This window comes from Mandrillus leucophaeus, unplaced genomic scaffold, assembly GCF_000951045.1.
Source record: "Mandrillus leucophaeus isolate KB7577 unplaced genomic scaffold, Mleu.le_1.0 Scaffold238, whole genome shotgun sequence".
Taxonomy (NCBI): domain Eukaryota; kingdom Metazoa; phylum Chordata; class Mammalia; order Primates; family Cercopithecidae; genus Mandrillus; species Mandrillus leucophaeus.
Window position 1 is genome coordinate 1,063,644 of NW_012102454.1, and position 14,258 is coordinate 1,077,901.

The window sequence follows — 14,258 nt, forward strand, 5'->3', positions numbered from 1 at the left end:
ACAGGATGCAGTGGCTTCTACCTGTCATTGCAGCATGTTGGGAGGCCAAGGTGGGCAGATCACTTGAGCCAGTAGTTTGAGACCATGTTGGGCAACAGAGCAAAACTCTGTCTCTAAAAAAAATTACAAAAATTAGCCAGGTGTGGTGGCACCCACCTGTAGTCCCAGCTACTTGGGAGGCTGAGGTGGGAGGATCACTTAAGCCCAGAAGGTTGAGGCTGCAGTGAACCAAGACCGTACCACTGCACTCCAACCCAGGTGACAAAGCAAGGCTCTTTCTCAAAAAAGATTTAAAAATCCCCTTAGAAAATAGAAATAGGATAATATATCTTTAATCTAGCAAAGAACATCTACCAAAAATATCTTATATTAAACTTACTATTTAATGATAAAATATCAAAAGCTATCCTCTTGAATCTGGATGAAGGGTATCCAGAAATAGTTATATATACAATGTTGTGTAACTTTCTTATAAGCCTAAAATTATGTGAAATTTAACAATTTATATAAAATACAATGCTGTCAAGAGCAAAACAAACAAACAAAAAAGTTCCTCTTGAGTTTAGATACTAAACAAAATGCCTGTTTTCACCATTGCTATCCAACATTGCACAAGACATTCTACAAATGCAATAAAGCAAGACAAGTAAAATATATGAATATTGAAGAGGAAGAAACAAATACACATTAGATATATTTATATAAATAATCTGAAAGAATCTACAGAGAAAATACTAAAGAGTTTTTGAATCCAAATACAAAATAATATAGAATAATTAAAAATTTCCATACAGCAACACAAATATTTGTAAACTTACACTTTAAAAGAATGTAACATTTACAGTGGCATTAAAAAGAACAGATGCCTTGGAATAAATCAATTAATACATGTATAAGAGCACCATAGAAATATATATGTAAAAAGTTATTGAGAGAAAATAGGAAAGATCAAAATAAACAGCAACATGTCCCAGCATTATGGAGAGGAATACTCGATGTCATCAAAACTTCAGTTCTCTCCAAATTGAATTCAAATAGCTGTTTCTAAACATCTGGCACTGTAGAGGGCCAAAACCGGCAAAGGCACTCTAGGAACAAGGCCAAAGCGGAAGGACTCCCTCTGCCAGAGTCAAGAACCAAAGCTTTAGTGTGTATTCAACACAGTGCCATATGGGCATAGAGACAGACAAACAGACCAGCGACAGGAAATAGAGAACTCAGAAGCAAACCTATGTCCCTCTGTGGGGCACTTGCTGTTCGACAAAGGTGACATTGGGAATAATGGAATAAGGGCCATCTTCTCCTAAACTAAATTTGTCCAACCTGCAGCCTGCAGGACCCTTGCGGCCCAGGGTGGCTTTGAATGCGGCCCAACACAAATATGTAAACTTTCTTGAAACATTATGAGATTTTTGCGATTTTAATTTTTAGCTCATTAGCTATTGTTAGTGTTAGTGTATTTTATGTGTGACCCAAAACAACTCTTCTTCTTCCAGTGTGACCCAGGGAAGCCAAAAGATTACACACCCCTGTCCTAAACAGTACTGAGACAGCAGGGAATCTATATAATTAAAAAGTAAGGGGACTGTTACTCACACAAAAGTCAATTCCATATACCTTAGAGACCTCAATGGATAAGGTAAAAGAATAAAGACTTCACAAGTATTTATACAGAAGAATATATTTACAACCATGAGATAAGAATCTTTTTTCCAAAGGAATAAAACCACATCAAGAAATAAAAATTAAAAAGATAAGACTATTAAGCAAAACACACACACACACACAACATCAAGCATAAAGGAAGTGTTGATAAATTCATTTACAGTAAGCGTTAAACTTCTGTTCAATAAAAACCATCAACAGAATACAAAGCTAGTAATCCCCAGTGTTGCAGAAGGCATTTTAAATAAATAACCAAACAAGGGCTCTTATCAAGAAAATACTGGCTGGGCGCAGTGGCTCATGCCTGTAATCCCAGCACTTTGGGAGGCTGAGGCACGTGGATCACCTAAGTTCAGGAGTTCAAGACCACCCTGGCCAACATGGTGAAACCCTACCTCTACTAAAAATACAAAAATTAGCCAGGCCTGGTGGTGGGCGCCTGTAATCCCAGCTACTCAGAAGGCTGAGGCAGTAGAATAGCTTGAACCAAGGGGGCAGAAGTTGCAGTGAGCTGAGATCACACCATTCCACTCCAGCCTGGGCAACAAGAGTGAAACTCCATCTCAAAACCAAAAAAAGAAAATACCAAGAACTCCTCCAGTACGTTGGGAGATTGAGGCAGGTGAATCACCTGAGCTCAGGAGTTCAAAACCAGCCTGGGCAACATGGTGAAACCCCGTTTCTAGTAAAAATGCAAAAATAAACCAGGTGTGGTGGCATGCGCCTGTAGTACTCGATACTCAGGAGGCTGAGGCAGGAGGATCACTTGAGCTCAGGAGGTTGAGACTGCAGTGAACTGAGATCATGCCACTGCACTCCAACCTGGGTGGCAGAGAGAAACCCTGTCTAAAAAAAAAGAAAAGAAAATACAAAAAACTCCTACAAATGACCAGAGATGGAAAAAAGAAATAAACATGCAATATACAAATGGGAAGAAAGACTTCTACTCACACTTCACTAAATGACCAATAAACACATAAAGAGGCCTCAACCTCATTAGATCAGAAAATGCAAATGGGAACCCAGTGAGATGCCCCTGACACCTGCCTACCGGATGGTTCACTCGACACTGACGATACCAGCTTGTGGCCATCTAGAGCGGCAGGAAATACTACAGTGTGGCTGGGGATGTGCGTTGTACAACTGCTTTCAAGGTTTCCTGTTTCCTAAAACAGTCAAGAATATGAATGCTTTATCATCTAAAATTCCACACATGGGCACAAACCCATACAAATATGAATGTAAATGTGTGCCAGGACATCAACACATAAAAGCTCCCTGCAGTGTTGTTCCTGATAATAGAATCAGTACACAATGGTCGATGCTTTTAAACCATAAAGAAAGCAACATGGATTGATACCAACAAAAACATTGAACAAAAAGGTAAGATATGGGAGAACATACGCATGGTGACCAAGGTTATAAAAACTGTAAAAGAGTAAAATTAACACTTATTATATGTGAAGATGTTTAGGTAGCAAAATCATCCACTAAAACAACAAGAAACCACAAACTCAGGACAGGGGTCAACTCTAGGTGGTGAGGCTGGTGCCAGGAGGGGCTCACCATGACCTTTCTTGAACTGCAGGGATATTATGAGGTTTGCATCACCGTCATCACTTAAGATACACTTTATATGGTGTGTCCTAGTCTGTATTTGTGTCATATGTCACAATAGAAAGATGAGAGGCGAGGGGAGGAGCGAAAGGGAGAAATAGAAAGTGAAGGGGAGGAGAAATGAATAAGGAAAAAGGGACATGAAGACGGAGACGCAGAGGGAAAAGAAGGAAAGAACAGGGCAGGGAGGAAGAGACAGGAGAGGATGCAGGGGGCGTGGGAGAGGATGGGGAGAAGGAGAGAGTGTGAGCTGCACCCATGTAACCTGCCTGCCCCATCTCCTCCACAGCCCAGTTGTCCTCCCTGCCCACCCTACCCCTCCACTGTGGGTCTGAGACCACTCCCCACTGAGCAGACTGTTGACCTCCAGCCCCTATCCAGACAGTCTCATTGCCCAAAACCCTGTCCAGAACCCTAAGGTGAAGCCACAGTTGAGGGAGCCCCTCCCCCAGTGTCAACCTGGCTCCCACCTCCCAGTGTGGGAGAAAAGCAAAGCGGGTGAGCTGGGAGGAGTGCAGGCTTTGGGGACAGGCCATTCTCCAAGTGCCAGCCTGGCCGCAGGGCCAACAGTGACTGGCAGGGAACCACAGGGCTCAGTAAGCAGAGGCCATACAGGCCCCAAGGCCAGACTGCAGTGGGAACCAGTATGGCCAGGTGGGCAGGGGGCCTGGCTGAGGTGCCCAGAAATCCCATCAGCACCACTGGGTCCCCTGGAAGACGCTCAGGTTCCCACTGGGGATTACAGGCAGGGGATTAGAGTCAGACCTCACCTTGGACAGCAGCCCCAGCCCTGTCCTCAGCCCCAGGGACACTAGGGCATCCGGCTGTCACAAGGAAGTGGGTGGCTCAAGTCCGGGGTCTGTGCCTTGGCTGAGGGATGCGGCTCAGGTCAGTTTGCTCCATGACTCCCTGGACCCTGGGCCGCACTCTGCTGCAGCCCAGTGTACCGCACACTGCTCTGCTATGCCAGGTTGTGTTGTGTCGAGTTGTGCTATGTCCTGTGCTGTGTCACTGTTCCTGCAAACTCCTTGTCTGGGAGCTTTAGGTCCCTGGCCTCTAAGAAGTCCCAGCCCCGAGTCAGCCTCAGGCAAGGTCTGCATCTCTGCAGCCTCCACTTCCCTGGCTTAGCCTTGCAGCTCCCACTGCCTCCTCTGCCACTCACCTACCACCCATCACCCCCACTTAGAGGCCAGGAAGCAGTGGGAGCTGTCTCCCTCATCCCTCCATTCTCTGCCCTCTCCCGCCATCCTTCAGGACTCTATCTTAACTTGGCTCTTGCAAATGCCCGGACCCACCCACTGACCCCAGAGCACCCCCTACCCATGTGTTTGGCCAGGGGATGCCCCCACACCGGCCCCATCGTGTCCCTTCGGGGCCCCAAGGCTGCAGCACGGGATGCCTGTCTGGCTCTGGACCTGCCCAGGGCCCTGCCCTCTGCTGCTGCTCACAGGACAAACCCAAATAATTGCTGTCCTCCCTCTGAAATGGTGGCCATGGGGGTGTAGGGAAGGCCTCGAGTCCTTCCTGTGCCCAGGCCCCTCACCCCCACACTCTGGCTGGCTGCATCTGCTGTCCAGAGCCCTTGGTCACAAGGAAGCCCAGACCACAGTGATGACAAGGGAGGCCCTTCCTAAGCCTAGAAATGGTCTAAACCTTCATGGAACTGCTGGACCCAGCGCCAGCCAGAGTCCCAGGTGAGGCTGAGGTGGCTCAAAGTGGTGCACAGGAGATGTCTGATATCAACCTTCTCCTGGAGGCAGATGATGTCTCCACCCTGGTGACTTCCCTGACCTCCAGCCAACCCCCGCTCCAGTGTCCCCAAAACTGAAGGTACAAGCTTGCCCTGGCCCTGGCATAGAAAGTGCACAATCTGATCATGTCATGCAGGTGAGGATACCCGTGTGCCAGGTAACCTCAGGAGGGCATGGTGGCACTTGTGGGGCAGTCCTGTAACCTGCAGTGTGGTGGGTGGGATGGATGCATGTGACACAGTCAGGAACTTCCCCTCATGGCACTTGAAGACCCACATGTGTATTGGGTGGGGCCGATGGGAGTCACAGGTGTGTGGCTGGGCACAGACAGGTGAGTGAGTGACAGCTACACAAACCCCACCACTGAGCATGTCCCTCCCAGGGCAAAGCAGATCAGAGCCACAGGCCCAGCCCTGGGAGGCCCAGAGGGGCCTCAGGTCCTCAGGGAGCCTCCTGGCCCTCTCTGCCCTCAGAGGACTCCCCTCCCTCTAGAGACCCCTCCAGCTGGCTCTACCTGCAGCTGTAGGGCTGGGAGGGGGACACAGCGCTCTGGGGTCCAGAGAAGGAAGGAAGAGGGTGGGAGGGTGGCCCTCTGCTCCCAGGTCCTCTGCTCCCTGACCCTGCTGCTCAGCCCCCTGCAACCCTCCTGGAGCCCAGAGCTTTCAGCTGCAGTCTCCCAGCCTCTGTCTCCAGGACGAAGCTCACTATCTAGCTGGCTTTTCACCTCCAGATGGCATAAAGTGAAGAAGAGTCCCCTGTCCCTGCACCGCAGGGCCCCCACACCAGGCTCCCCCATCTCTCCCTGTCTCTCTCAGACGCACATGCAGAGGCAGAGGCAGCCACATGCCCTGTCCCAGCCACAATCACACCTTCATATTCATATAATCACAGACCCCCACCCCACACAGTCAACACTCCAACCTCAGGTGCCACACACACACCCCACACGCTCCCGCCAGAGCATTCCACTCACACACACACATATCCCATTCTCACACGCGTGCATCCAAGCCTCGTGACGCACACACGATGGGACAGGCCATACAGTCAGCTGAGAGTCTCAGCGCTCATGGACGCCTGAACTTCGCAGGCACCCGCGCAGGACCGCGCCCAGCCAGTGGTCCCCGCCTGCACCGCAGCTGCCTGGATCCAGCATCGTGGGAGGGACTGGGGGCGGGGCAAGGGCGGGGACCCGCAGATGCAACTTGCTACGCTGGAGTGCCACAAACCCCACTCCCGCCCCTACCCTCCCTGTCCAGCCAAGCCACACCACCCGGGCCCGCCCCTAGGACACGGAGTTTAAGGACCGTACCTCCTGAGATGCCAGAGGGACCTGCGTCCGTACTGCCCCAGTGTGACCCGCATACCTACTGGCCCCGACCCCGAACCACATGGCGCCCGCCCGAGCCCTGGCGCTGCTGGGTCTCCTGCTGCTGCCGCTGCTCGCGGGTAGGCCCCGCCAGGGGAGCCCGGGCCGTGCTGCAGCCCCGGGGCACCTACCCCTCCCTGCTAACGTGCTCCTACTCTCCCCGCAGAGCCCAGGAAACTCTGTCCGCAGCTTATGACGGTCATTAACCAGTTTCTGACCAAGGACAAGGACACCTACATGGACTCTGTCAACAGATACCACCCCACGGAGCTGGAGAGAAACACAGCCTCTAAACTCAAGGACTGCGTGACCGACACCATGACCCCCGAGGAGGCACAGGCCGTCATGCAGCAACTGGTGAGTGCAGCAGGCCCGGCCACCAGCGCCTCCTCACAGCCCTTGACCTCCTTTGAGAGGAGGGACTCTGTTCCTTGAGAGCCTCTCTCTCCACCCAAACACCTCCCCTCCTATCACCAAGCAATGTCCCTGCAGATGGGCAACGGCCCAGGGACAAGACCTCAGGGCGCTGGGCCTCCGCCTTCTGATGCTCAACCTCTGCTGTCAACCCCATCCTACCCCTTCTTCCCCAGAAGACCCCTCCCTTCAGCCTCCCACCTCTCCCCACAGGAAGAAATCAACAACCAGTGTGCCTACACCCTACTGAAGTAACACCATCCACGGGCACCTCGGGTGCCTGTCCGGGCTGCCTGTCCCACCCATGAGAATCTGGGCCCAGGGCCCTGCCCTCCACAGCTCCGCCCTGCTGCTGCTGCCTCTGCTCCCTCTCCAGCTGTGCTGACTGGGGCAAGCCTGGGAACCGCTGCCCCCTCCCCACCCAGGCCTGTCCCCTGCCGAACAAGGCTGCCTAATAAACTCACCTGCATCCATCCAGTTTCTGTGTGTGTTTTTCAGCCAAGGGGGAAGTGGGAGTGCTGACCCCAGAAGGGCAGGTGGAAGGACAGGCATCTCTCAGACAGGCATGGGGCAACCTGATGGGGTGTCCCCACCCCACTGCCCCTTCCCTGCCTCAACCATCACCCTCCACCTTCAACACTGCCCCTGCCATCTGCAGCTCCACCACCGCCTCCACCCCCTCCCTAACTCCAATGTCAAGTGCCACACCCGCCTGGCCAGGGGGTTCCCTGTTCAAGTCCTCTGGGTTCCCTGCAATCTGCGACCACACTTCCTTCTCCTCAACCTGTAATTCAGTTTCCCCAGCTCTGACCTCAACCTCCCCGTGCTTCCCCCACCAGAATCTCCCTTGCTCCCCATCCCCAGTCATCTGTTCACACCCATTCAGCATTGACGATACCCCCTCCTCAATCCCATATCAGGGCATCAAAAGCCCCAAGCATCCCTGATCTAGATCCCACATGCAGCTCTACCCCGCCAACTCTCCCATCCAGGGCCTACACCACACAGGAGCCTTTCAAGGGGGGTCCTCATCCATTTGTCTGCAGCCCCCAGTGGGATGCAGAGGTGAGGACCCATCCTGGGGCCTCCTTCCCCATCCATCCCCAAACTAGGTAGCTGCAGGAACAAGAGAAACCAGGGAAGACTGGAAAGGGTCAGGTTCTCACCACAGCCCAGTCATCCCTGGTCTTGGCCCCAGACATCCACATACATCCACATACATCCACACACACACACACACACACACACACACAGCAGGCCTAGAGCTGAAGGACACTTGTGAGTTTGCTGGAATCTGTTTAAGAAAAAAGCTTGGTCCGAGGTCCAAGAAAACTACATTCTTTTAAAGAAAATGAAAATATCCTCAAGGGAAAAACTTAATTTAAGTCAAATCCTGTCCTTTTGTCGTGGAGCCCCGTGCCCGCTCAGACAAAGGCTTTCCTGCAGGGTGACCTGGGTGTTCCCTCGCGGCCGCTCCTGAGCCAGACCTGTGGCTGGAGCTGCGCAAGGTTTTTCGCGGGCCTAGCAAGGGGGCTCCGGAAGAGGAAACAAGGCAGGAACTGGCTGCCAATATCCATCAGATTCCCCAAGGCCAAATCCCACAGTAACCACGTGGCCACAGACAGTGCCCTTTGCAGGCCCCCTCTCCAAGGGTGTCATTTGTCACCCTCTCCTTGGACCCCACCCAAGCCAGTCACCCTCCCACCCACAGCAGGCACAGCGTTAGGAGATGCAAGAACACGCGTGTCCGGGCCAGTCCAGCCTTCCAAGTCTGCACTCTGTCCTGAAGCCATGCTTGGGGGACTTGTTGGGGGACAGGGACACGGTCCCAGGCCCCTGAAGAAGGGACAGCCACTCCCACCAGGACCTGCCAGGAAGACAGCCGGGTCACCTTGCACCCCTGAGTGGGGCCACGGCTCTCTCCAGCCTGGTGGCCCAGGGCCTGCATAGAGACTACAGGCTGCAGGGATTCCCTGAGCGGAAAGCCACTGAGAGGGCCAGTGGGAGGCAGGGCTGCGCAGGGCAGTGGCTTGAGCAGCCCCAGACGGTGAATAAATAGAATCTTCCCTGCGGGCATCAGGCCCCCGCAGGGAGCAGCTTGGTAGGAGTGAGGCAGGAGAACAGGGTCTGGAGGCACAGAACCTAAGGCTGACTCACTCTGACTTCCTAGAACTAAATCAAACAGAAAACAACTTTTCACACCTAAGTAAGAAAAGGACCAGAGACTACTCCCTTTACAAGCCCATTTCCCCTTTTTTCTGCGTGGCAGATGGAAAACTGAAAGTATGTGATTGGTTGCGGAAAACAACCAATCAGAGGTTTGCATGGGAGGGTAACTTTGTAACTTCACTTCAGCCACTGATTGGTTGCTTTCCACAACCAATCAGATCCTTGCATAGGGTGTAACTTTTATAATTTCACTTCAGCCTCTGTTTGCTTTCTGCAACCAATCAGACTGATCGTGAGCCACTACATCATTTACATAGGATGCACACCAAGTAACCAGTGGGAAACCTCTAGAGGGTATTTAAACCCCAGAAAATTCTGTAACCTGGGGGCTCCTATGCTCAGGCCTGCTCCTAGCAGCCTGCTTCCATCATGTGGAGTGTTTTTTTGTTTTGTTTTGTTTCGTTTTATGAGATAGAGTCCTCACTCTGTCGCCCAGGCTGGAGTGCAGGCTGGGTTCAAGCGATTCTCGTGCCTCAGTCTCCCAAGTAGCTGGGATTACAGGCGTATGCCACCAGGCCCGGCTATTTTTTGTACTTTTAGTAGACATGGGGTTTCACCATGTTAGCCAGGCTGGTCTCGAACTCCTGACCTCAAGTGATCTGCCTGCGTCAGCCTCCCAAAGTACTGGAATTATAGGCATGAGCCACTGTGCCCAACCAATAAATAAATAAATCTTTGCTTTTGTTGCTTCATTCTTTCTCTCATCACGTGGAGTGTACTTTGATTTTCAGTAAATCTCTGCTTTTATTGCTTCATTCTTTCCTTGCTCTGTTTGTGAGGTTTTTGGGTTTGTTTTTTTTCCCCCCCCCCAATTTTTGGTTCAAAACGGCAAGAACCTGGACACCCTCCATGGGTAACAGGAAGGTGGGATGCAGGGAGCCCACCCTGACACTGATCAGGGCCACCCACGTGCCCCTCCCCCCACACCCCCACACCCATACTCACTAGGGTCCTGGGTGGAGCTTCCCCTGCTGCTCACAGCTCAGTGAGTCGCCAGGCCAGCAAGCACTCCCAGCTGTCCCCCGCTGCTGATTTTGTCCCTGGTCACCCTTACCAATCAGGGTTCAGTCAGGTGACAGAAATCACAGGCAAGTGGCTTCAACACCCATATATGTAGGATCTCTTCACTGTGTCACATGTGTTCCTAACTAACTTTCTATACCTCACGTCCTTTAGGTTCTGTGTTTCATTCCAAGTTATGTTCCTTGAATCTAAATTACAATTTACTAATTTTCTCGAAAGCTGTACATAATCTGCTATCCATTCAGACGAACAAACTCACTTATCAAATGTTTGTTGAACCAGCACTCGGTGGCAGATTCTGTGCTAGGGTGTGCCAAGTGCAGACACATGTTTGCCAAGACACACGGTCATGCCTCAGAGCCTCCTGGGTGCACATGCACACATGGATCTGCGGGCTGGCACCACAGTGCTCAGCCTGCTCCCAATCCCAGGGTGCTCCAGGGAGGACAGAGGATGTCACAGCAACACCCAACCCCTCACCCCCCGACTGCATGCTGAGCTTAGTTCCTGATACACTGTCACCCCAAAGCCATGGCCCAGCACCATGGGTCTCTCTGTAGACCTGCCCCGCCCCAACTCTCTCACACACACACACACACACACACACACAGGCGCACGCGCGCAAAGAGATGTGTCTCATTTCTACCTGTGGGATTTTAACTTAAGGTGGTGACTGAGTGACCACACAGAGAGGCCAATGTGATGGAACAATTATTACGTACATTTCCTAGGGGCACACCATGCCACACAGGGCCACATGGAGAGCACCAGTGTTGATCGGGAGGCAGGAGCAAGGGGAAGGCATAGGCAACAGCCTTTATTGGGGCTTTCATGGGACAGGCCAGGCAGGGAAGAGTAAACAGCTTATGATTAGCTAGTTTGAATAACTCCAGCAGGCTTTGGCCTATAGTGTTGGTCTCTGGTTACTGGGTACCTGGTCGTGGGGTGCTTCAGTGCAGGGGAGATATTGGCGTGGGGTGTGAGAGTTGGATAAAGAGGTAATTGGGGCTGTAGACTCAGGAGCAGTTGGTTGTATATGAGAGAGGTGCTCCGGGTCAAGCGCTTTGCCGTCTCTAAGAGAAGACTAATCCTGGGAGGGCAGTCTCTCCAGAGCCAGCAAACTTGAAAAGATGTCATCATAAAACACAGAAAATAAAAAGCATAAGCACACCAAGTCACAGGGTAAGTGGATGTTTACCTTTCTACAAACTGACAAATTGTGTTTCAAAGTGGTTATACTACATTACATGCCCTCCTCAGTGTTATGAGGATTTCAGGTACTGCATATCCTCACTAACACTTGGTATAGAGAGTCTTCAATTTTCACCATTCCCATTTGGTGTGTAGTGGTATTTCTCTGTGATTTTACTTTGTATCTCCCTAATGACAAATGTTTACAATTTTTATTTGTACTACTGCCATCCCTCTATCTACTTTGGTTGACTGTTCAAATCCTTTGCCCATTTAAACTTTTGTTTTATGATTGAGTTTTGAGAGTTTTTAGTAAATATTGGATGCAAGTCCTTCTTTAGATGTGTGATTTGCCAGTATAGTCTTCTAGCCTACAGTTTGTTTTCTCCTTCATCTTAACAGAGTCTGTCCTAGAGGAGAAATTTTTACTGATGACAAAGTTGAACGTGTCATGTTTCCTTAGATTGAATGTGTTTTTGGTGCATATTTCAGAAGTATTTGCCAAGATTTAAAAAATTCTCTCATGTTACTTAATGAAGGTTTTATACTTTCAGGTTTATAATCCATTTTGTGTTAGTTCTTGAATATTATATACCACGTGAGGTTTGGGGTCACAGCTTGTGGTTTTGTTTCTTGGTTTTTGTTTTAATATGGATGTCCAGTTGTTCCAGCAACACTTGTTGAAAACACAATCTTCACTGAATTGCCTTTGCACCTTTCTAAAACATCATTTGATCTTAGATGTGTTGGTCTATTCCTGGGCTTTCTTAATCTATATTTTTGCTAACATTTTAAAGTCTTACTTAACATAATTATATAATACATCTTCAAATCAGGCAATGTAATCCTTTAACTTTATGCATGTTTTAATTTTTTTTTTTTTTTTTTTTTTTTTTTTTTGCTATTCTAAGTCCTTACCTTATGTGTTACCATATAAATTTTAGAATTCACTTGTTATTTTCTAATGAAAGCATCATGGGATTTTGATTGAGATTGCATTGAAAAAAATATATATACATATATATAGTTGTTTTGTTTTGTTTTTTGAAACGGAGTCTCACTCTGTCACCCAGGCTGGAGTGCAGTGGCGTGATCTTGGCTTACTGCAAGCTCCGCCTCCTGGGTTCATGCCATTCTCCTGCCTCAGCCTCCTGAGTAGCTGTGACTACAGGCGCCTGCCACCACGCCCGGCTAATTTTTTTGTATTTTTAGTAGAGACGGGGTTTCACCACATTAGCCAGGATGGTTTCGATCTCCTGACCTCATGATCCACCCGCCTCAGCCTCCCAAAGTGCTGGGGCTGGGATTACAGGCGTGAGCCACCACACCTGGTCGCATTTATTTTCAATTAAATAATTAAAACATTAATGAGTTTAAAACATTGTTGGGTTACTCACAAAGGGAAGCCTTTGTGTTCTAATCCATAAATGTGGTGTATCTCTCCATTTATTTAGATCTTTAATTTTCTTCCACAATATTTTGTAGTTTCCAGTGTACATCTTATATGTATTTCAGTTGCACATCTTATATGTCTCAAGTTTATGTTGTATGCTCTTGTAAAAAGCCAGCACTTTGGGAAGCTGAGGCAGGTGCATCACCTGAGGTCAGGAGTTCAAGATCAGGCTGGCTAACATGGTGAAACCCCATTTCTACTAAAAATACAAAAAATTACCCGGGAATGGTGGTGTGAGCCTGTAATCCCAGCTACTCGGGAGGCTGAGGCAGGAGAACCGGGAGGTGGAGGTTGCAGTGAGCCGAGATCATGCCATTGTACTCCAGTTTAGGCAACAACAGCGAAAATCCTTCTCAAAAATAAAAGTACTTTTTAAATTTCAGTTTCAAATTGATCATCATACATAGAAGTACAATTTTTATAAAAATCATTGTCTGCCCTGGAAACTATAATTTCATTTATTCTACATTTTTGTTTGTAGATTCCATGGGATTTTCTCCATTAATATTTATGTTGTATCAGGGGAACCCACCCCCAATATTTCAACATAAGTTCTTTCTATTTTCCCTAAGTGTTGGCCAATCTGAGAAATAAGAGAAAGAGTACAAAGAGAGGAATTTTACAGCTGGGCCTCCAGAGGTGACATCACATAATGGTAGGACCGTGATGCCCACCTGAGCTGCAAAACCAGCAGGTTTTTATTAAGGACTTCAAAAGGGGAGGGGATGTACGAATAGGGAGTAGGTCACAAAGATCAGATGCTTCTGAGGCCAATAAAGATCACAAGGCAAAGGGCAAAGCAAAGATCACAAGGCAAAGGGCAAAGCAAAGATCACAAGGCAAAGGGCAAAATCAGAATTTCTGATGAGGGTCTATGTTCAGCTGCGCATGTATTGTCTTGATAAACATCTTAAACAACAGAAAACAGGGTTCCAGAGCAGAGAACCGGTCTGACTCCAAATTCACCAGGGTGGGGTTTTTCCCCACCCCAGTGAGCCTGAGGGTACAGAAGAAGACCAGGCATATTTCAGTCCTTACCTCAACTGCGTAAGACAGACACTCCCAGAGCAGCCATTTATAGACCTCCCCTCAGGAATGCAATTCTTTTCCCAGGGTCTTAATTATTAATATTCCTTGCTAGGAAAAGAATTCAGCGATATCTTCCCCACTTTCACGTCTGTTTATAGGCTCTCTGCAAGAAGAAAAATATGGCTCTCTTTGCCCGACCCCACAGGCAGTCAGACCTTATGGTCGTCTTCCCTTGTTCCCTAAAATCACTGCTATTCTGTTCTTTTTCAAGGTGCACTGATTTCATATTGTTCAAACACACATGTTTCACAATCAATTTGTACAATAGTGGTCCTGAAGTGACATACATTCTCAGGTTACAAAGATAACAGCATTAAGAGATTAAACACAGGCATAAGAAATTATAAGAGTATTATTTGGGAACTGATGAATGTCCATGAAATTTTCACAATTTATGTTCAGAGATTGCAGTAAAGACAGGCATAAGAAATTATAAAAGTATTATTTAGGAACTGAC

General features: G+C 48.9%; 1 long non-coding RNA gene across 1 annotated transcript; it reads left to right on the forward strand.

Moving 5' to 3' along the window:
• Positions 1–6,323: 6,323 nt before the first annotated feature.
• On the forward strand, positions 6,324–7,289 carry LOC105541333. The gene is made up of 3 exons (XR_001006330.1): positions 6,324–6,482; positions 6,569–6,759; positions 7,030–7,289. It is a non-coding gene; the product is annotated as an uncharacterized LOC105541333 (long non-coding RNA).
• Positions 7,290–14,258: the final 6,969 nt, after the last annotated feature.